Source organism: Balaenoptera acutorostrata, chromosome 3 (assembly GCF_949987535.1).
Source record: "Balaenoptera acutorostrata chromosome 3, mBalAcu1.1, whole genome shotgun sequence".
Classification (NCBI taxonomy): domain Eukaryota; kingdom Metazoa; phylum Chordata; class Mammalia; order Artiodactyla; family Balaenopteridae; genus Balaenoptera; species Balaenoptera acutorostrata.
In genome coordinates this window covers 108,527,631-108,544,468 of record NC_080066.1, presented here as the reverse complement: position 1 = coordinate 108,544,468, position 16,838 = coordinate 108,527,631, and positions in this window count along the sequence as shown.

Sequence of the window (16,838 nt, the reverse complement as noted above, 5' to 3'; positions counted from 1 at the left end):
TGTGCAATGATGAAATCTTTCTTGAGTTTCACTTCCAGATTCCAGTTTCCATTCCCAGAGGTTGCTTTTGATTACATAAATGCTTTCAGGGTGATTATGTGGGCAAAATTGTATATTAGGTAGTTTTGGTGCTTTCTGTAAGAAATTGTGTTGCTTAGAAAGAAAAGCTGTTGAGTTGGATTTTGAGGTTTTAGGTACTTTACAATTACATGATCATTCCTTCTGTTCACTGCAGAAATATACCCTGTATCTGCAGGTCCATAATTTTGTCATCCAGCCTTTGATCGGCGATTCACTTTTTTTGAGACTCCACATTCCATAGCAGGAAGATTATTCTATATATACACATCAGGCTTTTCAGTATATAGTTTCCTGTATCTCTCTTTTTAACTCCTACCTTTGATGTTTATAATAAATGTCTTGAGGGGAATAAAGTAAGATATTCATGCTATTCCCCAAATCTGACCTAGACATCATACCACATGACTTCCTATGGGCCAGTGTTTGCACCTTTTAGTTTTTGTACATGTACTCTGACCCCTGACTGTATAACTTGGTTTTTGCCTCACAGGTTCACAGCTGGAGAGGAATTTTACCTCAGGATGAATCATACCTTGAGTTTCACCCTTACCTGATTTAGATGATATTAAATGAGATTTTAGACTTAGAGTTGATGCTGGAATGGGTTAAGATTTGAGGGGGTGTTGGGTGTGATGAATATATTTGCATGTGATAAGAATATTGAGGGCCAAAGGCAAAGTATTATGGGTTGAATTATGTCTACCTCAAATTCATATGTTGAAGTCCTACTCTCCAGCACTTCAAAATACTACCTTATTTGGAGATAGAGTCTTTACAGAGGTAATCAAGTTAAAATGAGGTTATTAGGGTTGGCTGTAGTCCAAAAGGACATGTGGACCATGTAGACTTGAAGACAGTCATCTAGATGCCAAGGAGAGAGTCTTGGAGTAGACCCTTCACTCACAGCCCTCAGAAGGACCTACCAACATTTTGACTTTGCACTTCTAGCCTCCAGAATGGTGAGGCAATACGTTTCTATTGTCTAAGCCACACAGTTTGTTATGGCAGCCTATAGCAAACTAACATGGGAGGCCAGGCCCCAATCTGGTCAGACTGCAACATAGAACAGACAAATGGCATATAAGACTCAGTCACCACTCCAGACATTTTCTAGATATGCACATTTCCTGTGTCCCTTTTTTCCCTTGTCTTAAGTTTTTCTAATTTCTCTCATTCTCTGTAAACCCCAAAGAATTACCAACAGCCAGTCCAAGGGTTATATCCATAAATTTTCAGTAATGTCAGATGTTATCATCACATTTAAGAGATATTAAAAGTTATTTTTACTATTACTAAAAATATCAATTAATATTTATTGACCGCCTGCCATGTTCCAGGTAATATATTGAGATATCAACTTCTTCAGTCATTACAACATTATATAAGGTAGTAGGTATTATTATTTCCTTCATTTTAGAAAGGAGAAGACTGAAGCAGGAGGTTCAACAACTTGACCAAGCCCATGCAACTACAATTGACCCTTGAACAACCTGGGTTTGAACTGCAAGGGTCCACTTATATGGGTATTTTTTTCAATAGTAAATACTACACTACTACCTGATCCACAGTGGGTTCTGCAGATGTGGAATATGACACAGAAGAACCATGGATTTGGAGGGCCAGATAAATTATATGCGGATTTTCCACTGCTTGGGGTTCAGCACCCCTACCCCGCTGTGTTGTTCAAGGGTCAGCTGTAGCTAGTGGCAGAGCTAAGAATCATGAGCATTTGTATGGTCTTAAGTCTCTACTCAGAGGATCCAATTCTAAGACTGAGAAAAAAGAATCAAGGTAAGAGTTAAGCATAGAGGCTATGGACAAGCAGTCACTTTTACATACTCAGAAGGCATCCCTTAAGAAACAATTTACTTCACTTTAAATATTTCCAGTTTTTCCCACCGAAGACTTTTCCAACAGGAAAACCCTAGCACAGGTCGTCATTGCAGCAATTCACATTTCAAGCCACAAACAGACCAAAAACAGTTGCTGCATCAGCTCAAAGGAGTATTCTTCCGTAATCAATTAAATTCATTGTACTTGATGGTTCAATTCCTGCCAAGAAACAATTTAAAAAACCTGTTCACAACAATTTGTTTTACGATTTCCAGGATCCCTAAAATGACCTCCTGAGGACCTGGAATTTTTAAAGACTTTTCCAGTGTTGCCTGAGGACAATATGGCAGTAAAGCAAACAAACAAAAGCCCGCTTAGATTTTAATGATATCTGTGTGAAATATACGCCCTTCATTCATCAAGATTTAGTGCACACATTATAGCTGTTATCATGGGACATGGTTTTTGCTGTAAATAAATAAAAGACTTTGAAGGCCACAGAACTGGGCTACCACTGTGGCCCCACCACGCTGTTGCTGTGTGTACCTTAGCAAGTTACCTGCTCTCTCTGAATGTCAGTGACCTAATCTTCAAATGGAGAAGGCACTGCTTATCTCACAGGTGCGTGTGAGAATTAAAGAGAATGGTGAGCATAGAGCATCTGGCACATTATTGAGATCATTAATTTTTACTTCCATTCCACCTTTTCTTCGCTCTCATTCCGTCAAGTGCCCAGCATGGTTCTTTGCCCTTATCTCAGCTTGCCAAGGGTTGACAAGCAGAACCATGGTAACAGCTACGCAAGTTGTTTAAGGCTTGACTCAGAACCACTTTGAAGTCAATTTCTAGTTTGCACGTCTTTTGGGTGGAGGAGGTAAAGAATACACAGGTAATGTGATTTCTGGCCTCCAACTGCACAAAGGTGTTCAGGAGATTTCAGGAGAGACAAAATATTTTCCACATTTTTCCTGGAGCCAAGGTAATTATCACCATAGTCTCCACTTTGTGTGTGTGTGTGTGTGTGTGTGTGTGTGTGTTTTAAGTTTACTCTCTGTAGCTATTTCCTTTCTAGGGCCTTGGATTTATTTTTTGAGTCTCTGATCTGACCTTCCTCCTTGGATGGGCCCTTGTCTACACTCAACTTTTTCAGTCAGTTAAAATTCTGTAGGCCATCAACAATTGGCAGATGCCAGAGGGCAAAATCCTGCTTCAGCGTTTTCACATCTCTCTGGATTCTCCCTTTAAGATTTCTGGTATCTAAGGATTTCTTTTAATTTCTTGATATCAAATCAATGAATTAAAATTATTAAAAAAAATATTTTCTTCCACATTTTTTTAGCTACTCTCTACCATCTTTTATATTTTGGGGAATAGAATTCCAGTCCTACAGGTTATTTCTAACTCTTTCTAAATATAATGCCAAGGAAATCCCCTGTCCACTCGGTCTGACGTAACAAAATACCATAGACTGAATGGCTCAAACAACAGAAATTTATATCCTCACAGTCCTAGAGGCTGGAAGTCTGAGATCAAGATACCAACATGGTTGGTTTTGGGCGAGGCCTATCCCCTTGAGATGTAGATAGTGCCTTCTCACTGTGTGCCCACATGATCTCTTCTTTGTGGGAGCATGAGGTGGAGGGGGTGGCAACGGGGGAGAGAGAGAGGGAGAGAGGACTTTCTTATAAGGGTACTAACCCCATCATGACCTCATCTAACCCTAATTGCCCCCAGTGGCCCCATCTTCAAATGCCATTAGGGCTTCAACATATGAATATTGAGGGGACACAAACATTCAGTCCATAGTATCCCCTTTCTGAGCCTAAACTAATGGCTTCATGCTACGGGATTTAATATCACACAGACCTGCCTGATCTTGAATTTCATCATCTATACTATGAGTATAATCTAACTTTAAGCATATTGTAAAAAGACTAAATATAATACCAGATATAAAACAGAGATCACAATGCCTAGCGTAGTAGGAACTTAACAGATAGACCTTCCTTTCCCCTTTGCTTCCACAACCTCTGCCCCCAGAGTGCTGTGTGCAACCAATGTCCAACACCAAGTTCTGTTCAGAGATGCAGGAGGTGGTGCAGTCGTGATCCCGATTGCATCATGCCATCAAGAGTTTTCATCATTTGTATCACTAAAAAGGGATAGAGGTGGGTGCAATAGCACAAAATAAAGACAATTATAAATTTTTACTGAGGAAACAAGCAAAAACAAAAAAAAAGAGATGACACCTGGATACTTTCTCTTTTAAACTCACACTGGAGCAAAAAGTTGTAAGTTGTAAGGCATCCAGATGGTGAGCTTGAGAAAACAGAAATTAATCACCTATTTGTACTCAGTTTGAGGATTTAAAGATCTTTGGGGAAGATGTTCAAAAGCTTCACTCCAATTAACCTTACCCTATTAAGTGTGCCCATCCACAGATCAGAAGCCAAAGAATGGATTTCAAGGGTGAGAGAGAAAGCTCAGGGAACATGCCTGACCTCTGCAGTCATTTCCCCAGAATGGAGGAACCTCCAGAGAGAAAAACGAAGCAGCTCTGACAGACAGGATGGATCAACGTGCATCTAGGATACAGTATAATTCTTCTCAGAAAGTGTTGAAATGGGGACAACCTTCTGATTTAATTTTAAAGGCTATTTTGAACTGTGTGACCCCGTTCTGAATTTGATCTGATAACTGAAATGGATTTCATGTGTCAGTGATGTAGTCTAGGCAGAATCCTAACCTAGACCATTTAGAACCCATTTCTTCCCCTGACACTTCTTTCCCTTGTGTAAAAAGGGGGAAAAAAAGAAAATGGTATTTGGTGTTTCTTCTTGTGGATAGTCATCAACTAAAAAGTGTGGTGATTCTGGTGGAACCTCTGAGAATTAAGAGATTTTAATAGTCCTAAAATATGGCCAAGAAGCATTATTTTAAAATGTCTTAGTGACCTTTCTGGCTAAATTGAGGAGACAAGCACATTTTTTCTTATTCAGGAGAAGTGGAAAACTTTCATTAACAGACCAAGAAAATGAGGAAGAAGGAAGAACAGAGGGGAGAGAAAACGGGAGTATAAACCACAAAGACTATGTCTGTACTCAAAATTTCATTTTGTGAGCTCTCTGTGGGAAACCCCTGGAGATTTCATCCCACCTCATAGGGCCCTTTCCCAAGTGCTGATCCTCTTTTTTTACTATTAAATTTTAAAACTAAGGAGTATCTTTTGCCAAAATTAATAACTATTGGGAAAGAAAATGAAAGGATTTGACCCCTCTCAATATCTCATTTTAGTAGTAGCTCCCCAACTGAGATTGCGAATACTAAAATCTACAGAATTTGTAATTAGTCACCAACAAAATCCCTCCTAGTAGGTGGTATGTGCCTCTTTCCAAGTTTCTGTCTTCTAGGAAGGATGTCATCACTCCTACTGTCTTTAGAACTTCCACTTGGTTTGGCCAGATAGTAATACACACACACACACACACACACACACACACACACACACGCACACACGCACACATACACACAGTATTAGGTAGAGTTAGGCCAAAAATCATATTGATTTATTTAGGTCCTCTGGTAATAATTCTGTGTGTTTATTGGGTGCAAAGCAGCTATTTTATTTACATTTATTGCAAATAATTATTTTAAAAAGCAATTGTGTTTTCATGGAACTAAGTGGATTTAACAACATGACAGAAAAGAATAGCAGTATAACAGATCTGCTTAAGAGAGCAAACGAAATTGCCAGATGCTCAGTAGGTTAGTACTGAAATATTAAGAAAGGGAATAGCTCAACACGGCAGTGAGGGATATGGATACATACCTCATTCAAAGTGCAGCTGATGTTCCATGTAAGCAGCTGCCTTAGCTTACTTGCTATGGGGATGGAAATGCTGCTAATGCTGAACAAGTCTCCACTCCCATGAAAGGTTTATGGAAAAACCAATATCAATAAAGTTCTCTGAAAATAGAAATTAACTTGCCCATGTACCAGCTGATTGGTAAAAAGATGTGTGGAGAGCATGTACCGTCTTCTGAAATTACTTTAAAATTTATTCCTCTGTGTCATAATCCTGCAGAGTAGATTGAAAGAGAGAAAATGGAAAGAGAATGACACCATTGAAAGGAAAACCAGTAATGATCTCCCACAAATGAAACAATTCTTCTTGGGCTATTTTTAGAATTCACTAAGATTTCTTTCGTAAGAATATATTATTCCCTCAAGTTTGCTTTTATTTACAAATGCCTCTGACAAACAGTTATTCAAGTCCATATTTCTGGTGTTTTTCTCTCCTACATTAGCTGGAGGCATAATAGGTGGCCCATGTGCTCGACGATGGTGCTTGAAAACATTCTAAGAGAAGAAAGGAATCTTACAATTGGTTTATATGGTATATGATTGAGTATACTATGCCTTTTTTAAAAAAAATGAACATTTGTAACTTTGCATCAGAGTGTTCTCTGAAGTATCAAATCACTGAAAGTTGATGGGAATAAGGAGGAGGAGCACAAAAATAACTGCATATTTGCTCAGAAACAAAATGTTTTCTTTCTGGTCTTTCAAACTGAGTGTTGCTTTAAGGGGTATCTCATACATGAAAGTATTCTGCTTTATGTTCAGAAGTTATTCATGAAAGGAGGCTTCAAGGTTTGGGTATTTTCTGCCAGAGGGATGTATAGACTTTTTACTAAAACTGTTCAAGTTTCATATAGAATATTGATATGGAAAAGGATACAACTATAAGCCCCTTCAGCGGTTTTGTATGCTTTTCTACTTGAACTTAAATATTTTGCAGAAAGTGAGGCAAAGCCAGGACCATTTTGGAAGATGTTCCTTAAGTTGCAAGAAGAGACAATACCCAGCATAGCAGATTTTTCTTCTCAGGTCTAAACAAAGAAATCCAGCCAAATTCTCATCCCATGTCTACCATGAAGCTATAATTATGGCCCTGCGGCCAATGCATGTGCCTCTGGATATCTTACTTTATAGCACAAAATGTTAAACATCTGGGGTAGCACAAAACACACTAGATTGGGAGGTAGGAAATGCATATCCTACTAGTGATTCTTCTAATACTAGCTATGAGATTTGGGGGAAATCACTTAATTTTCTGTGTCTCATTTTACTTTGAAAATGGAGAGGTTATTGTAGAAGATCTTCAGAGTCACTTCTAGCTCTACCATAGTGGGTTCTGTGACTCAGAAGAAAAAAGAAAAACAGAAGGGCATTTACATTTGTCTCTCAGTCTATCATGATATAGATAATCCTAAATGGGGAATACGAAATTCAGGCTTTTTTTCTCTCAAATTTTATTTTCCTAAATATTTTTTATATTCACATTAGGATCTTTTTTTTTTAAAACTCCTACATTTATCTAATCATACAGAATTAAGGTCAAACAAGCTGATTCTGCGTATTCTATCATGCAGGTCAGCTTCCTTCATGGAAGATAATAGCTATCCAAGTTTTAAGTTATTCATTTATTCATTTACTCTCTGAAAGAAATTAATTAACAAACTACACAGATAGTTAGGGGGAGAACCTTTTAGGCAGAGGGAACTACAAGTACAAAGACACAGAGATGGGTGTGTGCTCGGTATATTTGAGGAAAGGTAAGGTGGTAAGTTTGGGAAGGAATGTTTGTGGAAATAAAGTTGGGGGGAGGGCAAGGACTGGGTCATATATATATTTGTAGCTCATGGCAAAGGTTTTGGTTTTAACCCTAAGCCATTAGAGTGTCAGACTATATGCTTGACTTACATTTTAAAGGAATACCTCTGGCTGCTGTGTCAAGAATAGATGTTAGGGAGCAGCAATGGAAGTCCAGAAACCTATGAAGAGACTATTGTTGTATTTAGAAAAATGATCATTGCTTGGCTTAGAACTGTAGTGATGGAGGTAGCAAGAAATAATCAGATTCAGGATGTATATTGAAGGTCAATCCTGCAAAGAGAGAAGAGAAAAACAAATTTTAAGCTACTCTAAACTGGGAAATGTCTCAAACTGGGCAGAAACCTGTTGAATGAGGCATGGAGACTCGGTCATCTTTGGACACTTGGCCAAGTGCTCTTTCCTGATGAACATCTAAAACATTCCCTTTTAATGTTCCTCAGTCCACTTTTCTCTCCTACAACTCATAGTATTCTTACTATGTCAATTGGTAAGAAAATTGGAAAACAGAAATGTTGTTTGAAATAGCAAAGATGTATTTAGACCAGTATATTCCAGAATAATCAGTTCTATAGTGGAAGGATAGAGTATTCTGGTAAATGGCTGGAGAAGAGGAAGTACTGCATCCTTTTTGAGATTCAGAGTGAATCTTATTCTATTCTTATTTGTTCTTCTTCTGTTATTCCTTTAGTGGCTCCAAGAAGTATTGTACTATTGGTAAAGAAGCAAGTCATTTGTTAAACCTAACTTTATGCTAACATATGTGGTCAAAAGTCCCTATTTCGTATGGTTCCCTTTATCATCCTAAAGAAGTAGAGCTACATAGGACAGATACTGAAAAGCTTGGGCTTAGAAAATGTTATTGTGTAATAATCTGTATTAAAAATATTTTTGGTGTTTTTGGACATCAACATATGGCTCATAGTGAGAAAATTTGCATATTGGTGACAGGATAAAGTGAAAAAACCTTATAATATTGACATTGACTCAAGGTTTATAACAATCATGAAATGCAAAGTATACTGTAACAAAGTAACAAACTAAATGCAGTGTAATATCTTTTGTAAAAAAATACTGCGTTACTTTTGAAACAATGCATATTTTGAAGTACATTAAAATAAAAAAATTATTATGCAAATATAGATGCTCCCTAAAATTAATGTAGCTCAATTACATCATTAGATGTCAGAAAGGCATTTGAAAGGGTAGGGTGGAAATAATTCTTCCGAATGTCACATAAATTTTCTTCACAGCTGATCTCTGAAAAGAGGGAAAAAATTCTCTCTACTCAGGCATAGAATAGAAGCATTAACAATGGAAAGGTCAGTGCATAATGATGCAAGAGAGAAAAGGCCTAAAGTGCCATATTGATGAAATGGGGGAAGTTATATAGAAATATTAATCAATCAATCCTTAATTTAAGACCTTTCAGTAACTTGCTGAAATCTTCTTCACTATTTAATATCAAAGAAATGCTAACCAGTAAATCTCTTCCATGGGGAGAAAAAACCCAACAACTGTGTGTTTAGATTCAACACTTCTCTTTCCCTTTAACTTCTCTATATTGCAGATGCTACTTGACAAACTAGTTATCCTAGAAGATATTAGATAGCCATCTCATTTTCAGTAGAACTTATCTCTCTAAGCTTAGAAAATCAAGAGTTGATTATGCAAATTCCACAAAGGAAAATTATGTATTCATTAAAATTTATGTTTGGAAAGATATAGGAAAATGGTCACAATAAAATGGTAAGTAAATTTGCAGGATATAGAACTTTGTGCATAGTATGATCCACACACTGTGAAAAATAAGTACACCTGCATACATGCAAAGACCAGAAGAAATTATATTAAGAGAAAAATTGTAGTTATCTCTGATTGATGAAATGCATTTAGAAAATGCATTTTTGTCAGCTTTACTGATTTTACAAGCGTGGTGGTATTTAAGACTTGCATTGATATAGCAGGCATTAGCAATAAGAGTTTTTCTCTTCTTGACCTCATTCTTACCAACTAATTTACCTGTTAACTATTTCACTTGCTCTGTTAACTTATATATGTATCGTAAAGGCCAGTAGGAGCTGGAAGGAAAAGAAAAATGAAGAAGCAGAAAAGGTTAAGTTATCATTGTATAGAATCAAACCCTTAGAAAGATATTTGGAAGGACAGTGTATTTGACTGCCTATGAAACTTATTCTAAATATTTACATAAAGATTTCATGAGACATATGGAGTACATTTAGGTAAAGATAAAAGGAAGAAAGTCACATTAATTCACTAGTTCACTCACTAATTTTTTTTATTTATTCAGCAAACATTCATGAGCACCAAATAAATGCCATGCACCGGAGAGTGACCGATGAATAAGATATGGTACCTGCTTTCAAGGAATTCATGTTTGAGCTTTGGATATAGACAAATAAATATGAAGACTATATCATTAATATAGATATGCACCAGACAAATTGGTAAAACAATGCATAAAGTCATCTCAGCTGCTTGAGGGTATCCTGAGTTTGAGCTGGGTCCTGAAGACCCATTAGGAGTTCACAAAATTGGTGATGGGAGGAAGGAGTTTTCTGGTAGAAGGTTGTGCATGTCAAAAATCTCAAGAATTGTAAAAGAACATGGAACTGTTGAGTGGTTTAAAATTTGGCTGGAATGTAGGTGCAGTTGGGAGAGTCTACAGAGATGGAATTGTGCAAGGAGATAGAAACTAGATGAAGGTTTTCACGTCATGTTGAGTTATTGGAGTTTATCTTATAGGCAGTGGGGTGTCACTGAACAAATGTGAGTAGCATACAGAGGATTTGCACTTCAGAAGGATCATCATGGTGGCAGTGTGAAAGCCAGACTGAAGAGGACAGAGATGAGTAAGGAAGAGCAGACTATCACAGTATTTTAGTAAACAGATAATGAAGGTCCAATCTATGACAGTTAGGGGAGAAAGGAAGGAGAAGACGCATCAGAGATGTAAGAGGCAGTGAGTAAGAACATAAAATGAGATTAGTTCAAAATCTATATCCACCACCTGCCTGATAAATGACAGTACATGCTGTGCTGTGCCACCCAGATGCCCTCTGCAGCATCCTATTTTCTCAACTGGCAGAAATGTTAGTTGTTGGAAGTTCTTAATTGAGTAATTTCCTGGGGATTGACTTCAGCAAAAGGGAGCTGCCTTGCCCAAGGTTATGCTTCTCCTTTCCAGGAGCAGCCTGCATTCAGTGACTGTTATATATGGAGTACCAACACCCATCCTCCAGGGCTCAATTCAGGAGAATTATAAAGAGCAATCCTAGCTCCAGACCTCCATTATGAATAGCTTAGATCTTAACTTGTAAATATGTCTCAGTTCAGTGTCCCCCTCTGCCCAGCCATGCTTCCCTCACTCCCTCACAGCATTGTTCCACATATCATTTAGTAAATGTCCTGTGTATGCATCTCCATCTCAGAATCTGCTTCCTGGAGAACTTGACCAAAGGCAATTCATGACAAGAGTGGTCCTAGGAATAGATAAAAAAGTGGGATTTGGAGAGTGGATCAGCCACAGTTTGGCAATAGGCTACCCATTATCGGTGGTAGGTGGAACTGTTATAGCCCTTGACATGAGTCTCAGTCAGCTCAGACTGCTATAACATAGAACCATAGACTAGTGGCTAGAAATTGTTTGCGTACAGTTCTGTAAGCTGGAAATCTGAGCTCAGGATGCCAGCATGGTCAAGTTCTGATGAGGGCTGTCTTCTGGCTTGCAAACTGCTGACTTCTCATTGTATCCTCAAATGGCAGAGATCAGAGAGAGAAAGCAAGTTCTCTTGTAACTCTTAAAAAACATCAATCCCATTTATAAGGGCCCCACCCTCATGACCTCATCTAATCCTAATTACCCTCAAACGATCCACCTCGTAATACTAACACATTGGAGGGTAAGGTTTCAACATATGAATTTTGGGGAAATACAGACATTCAGTCCATAACAGCATACCATAGTGTTGGAACTGTTAAAACTTACACCAGTGGTGAATTGGAATGGGATACTGGTGTGGGAATCCATTGACAGGCGCAGTATCTCAAGCATTTGAGAGGTTTTAGGGTAGTAGTAATTGTAAGAATACTAGGAACCAATGAATGTTGCTTAATACTATCAAAGCATGGAAGAAGGACAATGAAAGGGTAAGGATGATTAATCACCAATTCAAGGCAAAATGTGAAAGTCAAAGAGCTGCTTTGGAAGTGTATAAATTATTATCTCCTGCAGCCTGAGAGGTGAAAAAGCTGAGGATTAAGCTCAGGATTCAATTTTAAGGGTAGAATTCCAAAGAGTGTTGATTTGCCATCTCAGCAGATCTGCTCTGTCCAGGTCAGGGCCCTGGTTAGGAGTGGAATCCTAAAATATAAGATGGGATGTTATTATTAATGCACTCAAAAAGCTTAAAACCCCTTAGCCTCTGAACTTGCAAAAAGTGACCCACTCCTCCCTTGCTTGGAGATGATGGAAAGTTATGTGACTTACAAGGTAGCACACACTATCTCAGGATATATTCCACCTACCTTCTTGGTTTCAGACAAGTAACTAGGGTAAAGTCACAATGTAAGCTATCTGAGGAATTGCTGGGCCTGCCATAGGAGGGAAAATCTACAGAACGTATCTAACATACCAGCAGGAGCCAGGAGAGTATGTGTGGAAGTAATAGCAACAAGTTGAATGCCACCCAAATGTCTATCAACAGATAAATGGATAAATAAATTGTGGTACATCCAGTCAATGGATTACTGCACAGCATTAAAAAAGAGTAAACTGTCAATATGTGTTACAAAATAGATGACTCAGAACAATTATGCTGAATGAAAAAAGGGTACATACTGTATGATTCCATAAATCATAGAAAATCATAACAAATCATAGTTGTTAGAAAATGCAAACTAATTTATAGTGATAGAAAGCTGATCTGTGATTTATTGGAGATGGGGGATGAGAGGATGTTCTGGAAGGGTGAGAGAGAGGGATTTCCAAGGGGACATGAGATTTTTGTGGGTGATAAATATGTCTGTTATCCTGATTGTGCTGATGGTTTTATGAGTATACACATATGTCAGATATGTCAACTTGTACACTTTAAACATGTTCAGTTTATCATATGTCAGTTTTATCTCAATAAAGCAATTGAAACAAACAAAACAAACCAAATCCTTTGAAATTTTACAGGTTTCAGGTCTAGACCAGTCCTCTCTGCACTAGTCGCTATGCCCTGGTCATAGTAGATACTATACAGATTAAAAAACAAAAACAAAGGGCAGCTCAAAGTATCACCTTTACCCGGAAGCCCTGCCCCGACCTAGAAGAGGCTCTCTGGCTCCCTCCTCTGACCCCTCTCTGTCATTCCTCTCATTTTTGGGAATCGGAACTCCGGCCCCCTGCCAGTCTCCCTCGCAAGTCTGGGAACTCCTGGAAAGCAAGAACCACCTTAGATTCATCTTGGTATCCCCCGGACCCCACATAGAATCAAGCCCTCAGGACTCCTTTTCAACCACTGTTTCTGCATCTCCACTGAGATATAACTCTGACCTTTCTGATAGCACAGGTGAAAAATCCAGCTAGTGTTCTTTCTCTCTGTTCTAACTAGAACACAGGAGGAGACCCATTAATAAGGCCAGTGTGCCCTGTGACGTACCTGGGACTCCTCTTGATGGGAAGGGGCATGATGGAACCCACTTCTGCTTTCTCAGAAAAGTAGAGAAGTTAGCTTCAACTCCACAAACTGAGCAGTGCTGGTCTATCTTTGTGGCCTTCTTGTTTAGTTTTAACCTGTCTAATCTCATCATCCGCATTGTCCTATTTGCTCATGTAGCCCCAGCCACAAAACCACCTACTTATCAAACTAGATAAATATTCCGGCTCCTCACAGTCTTTAAATTTTTTCTTTCTTTTGCCTGATGGAACTCCCCCCCACCCCCCCCACACACACATCCTCTGGTATGTTACATTAAGTTCTTGAATTACTGACCAGGGGGTATCGCATTCTGGGGCTCCTTTCTTCACACTATCAAGGACTACTTCCTTAGTCAAGACAATTTTTGAAAAAAGAAAAGACTCATTAGCTGTGATGACACACCCAATGCTCTTTTATCCAAAGACTCTCTTATCTCCTGTTCCTTTTAGGGGCTTATATCAATAAGTCTCTGGGATTCATTTCACTTGATTCTGTGTGTGTGTGTGTGTGTGTGTGTGTGTGTGTGTGTGTGGTATTGTGACCATACATGGAGATGGTTGCAGACTGGGGGCGTGGAGATGGAGAAGGAAACAAAGGAATCTGAAACTAGATACCAAGTCTATAACATGTTTGCCAAAATATGTCCCAATTTGTCAACATTTAACTCATATTCCTAATGAAGTGGTCTTAGATTTTAAATATTATATGACCACACTCTGTTACATATCCCTATTTTCTAAGAGTGTGGCTTTGGAATTAGCCTGGGTTTAATTTATTACAATGCCATTTACTAGAAAATACCTTGAGAGAGTATCATACAAACCAATGATGTACTCTGTAAAATGGGATCTCACTTGTGTGTATTAAGATATGATGTATAAAGCAGAGAGTGTAGTGGCCAGAACATGGAGATGGTTGTTGCTGTATAATTGCTCATATGTTGCTGTAATATACAATTTCCAAGAATATCAGCCATTTTTCAAACTTAAAGTGCTATCTACTTTAAAATTATACACATTATGCATTCATACACACATATGTACAACACATTTATATATAGTTAAAATACATTTAAAATATATTTATCATAGTATTAGAGACAGACTGTTTGGATTGAATCCTGGTTGTGTTGCTTAAGTTACTTAAACTCTCTGTCCCTCAGTTTTTTTTATCTGTAAAATAAAGCCAATTACAGTACCTCCAATAAAGCTTATATGAGAATTAAACAATATTGGGCACTTGGTAAAATTATATGTGTTGGTTGTTATAATTATTACCAATTTATCAAGTGGTGATGCAATGAATAAAAAAAATCGAATAAAAATAGAATTTAAAAACTAGCAAAGATTAAAGATATCAGCAAATACATGTACCTCCTTTACTTTAACCTAATTTTTACAACAGACGCTCCTCTCTTAATCACAACAGGGGACAGATTTCACAGCCCAGGAGCATAATTACAGAAAACACCAACTCCTGTGGTCACAAAGTTATACTTGGGGCATACTGAGTAACTGCCAATTGAGACCTCAGTGGGTGACTGGGGCATATGGTGATAAAGGATCAGTCAAAAGTACACTGTAATGCTGAACAAATGCCAGCAGCTTTGTGAAATTAAAAATAGAGGTCACTGTGCTGCTTCATCAATAAGAAGCAACAAAATCTAATATATATGTTTTCCTTTGCTGTGCAAGAGCTTTTAAGTTTCATTAGGTCCCATTTGTTTATTTTTGTTTTAATTTCCATTTCTCTAGGAGGTGGGTCCAAAAGAATCTTGCTGTGATTTATGTCATAGAGTGTTCTGTCTATTTCCTCTAAGAGTTTAGAGTGTCTGGCCTTACATTTAGGTCTTTAATCCATTTTGAGTTTATTTTTGTGTATGGTGTTAGGGAGTGTTCTAACTTCATTCTTTTACATGTACCTGCCCAGTTTTCCCAGTACCACTTATTGAAGAGGCTGTCTTTTCTCCATTGTATATTCTTGCCTCCTTTATCAAAAATAAGGTGACCATATGTGCATGGGTTTATCTCTGGGCTTTCTATACTGTTCCATTGATCTATTTCTGTTTCTGTGCCAGTACCGTACTGTCTTGATTACTGTAGCTTTGTAGTATAGTCTGAAGTCAGGGAGCCTGATTCCTCCAGCTCCGTTTTTCTTTCTCAAGATTGCTTTGGCTATTTGGGTCTTTTGTGTTTCCATTACAAATTGTGAAATTTTTTGTTCTAGTTCTGTGAAAAATGGCATTGGTAGTTTGATAGGGATTGCATTGAATCTGTAGCTTGCTTTGGGTAGTATAGTCATTTTCACAATGTTGATTCTTCCAATCCAAGAACATGGTATATCTCTCTATCTGTTTGTATCATCTTTAATTTCTTTCATCAGTGTCTTACAGTTTTCTGCATAGAGGCCTTTTGTCTCCTTAGGTAGGTTTATTCCTAGGTATTTTATTCTTTTTGTTGCAGTGGTAAATGGGAGTGTTTCCTTAATTTCTCTTTCAGGTTTTTCATCATTAGTGTATAGGAATGCAAGAGATTTCTGTGCATTAATTTTGTATCCTGCTACTTTACCAAATTCATTGATTAGCTCTAGTAGTTTTCTGGTAACATCTTTAGGATTCTCTATGTATAGTATCATGTCATCTGCAAACAGTGACAGCTTTACTTCTTTTCCGATTTGGATGCCTTTTATTTCTTTTTCTTCTCTGATTGCTGTGGCTAAAACTTCCAAAACTATGTTGAATAATAGTGGTGAGAAAAGGCAACCCTCAGAATGGGAGAAAATATTTGCAAATGATGCAACTGGCAAAGGATTAATCTCCAAAATTTACAAGCAGCTCATGCAGCTCAATATCAAAAAAACAAACAACCCAATCCAAAAATGGGCAGAAGACCTAAGTAGACATTTCTCCAAAGAAGATATACAGATTGCCAACAAACTCATGAAAGGATGCTCAGCATCACTAATCATTAGAGAAATGCACATCAAAACTACAGTGAGGTATCACCTCACACCAGTCAGAATGGCCATCATCAAAAAATCTACAAACAGTAAATACTGGAGAGGGTGTGGAGAAAAGGGAACCCTCTTGCACTGTTGGTGAGCATGTAAATTGATACAGTCACTCTGGAGAACAGTATGGAGGTTCCTTAGAAAACTAAAAATAGAACTATCATATGACCCAGCAATCCCACTACTGGGCATATACCCTGAGAAAACCATAATTCAAAAAGAGTCATGTACCAGAATGTTCATTGCAGCTCTATTTACAATAGCCAGGACGTGGAAGCAACCTAAGTGTCCATTGACAGATGCATGGTTAAAGAAGATGTGGCACATATATACAATGGAATATTACTCAGCCATAAAAAGAAAAGAAATTGATTTGTTTGTAGTGAGGTGGATGGACCTAGAGTCTGTCGTACACAGTGAAGTAAGTCAGAAAGAGAAAAACAAGTACCATATGCTAACACATATATATGGAATCAAAAAAAAAAAGTTACGAAGAACCTAGGTGCAGGACAGGAATAAAGATGCAGACG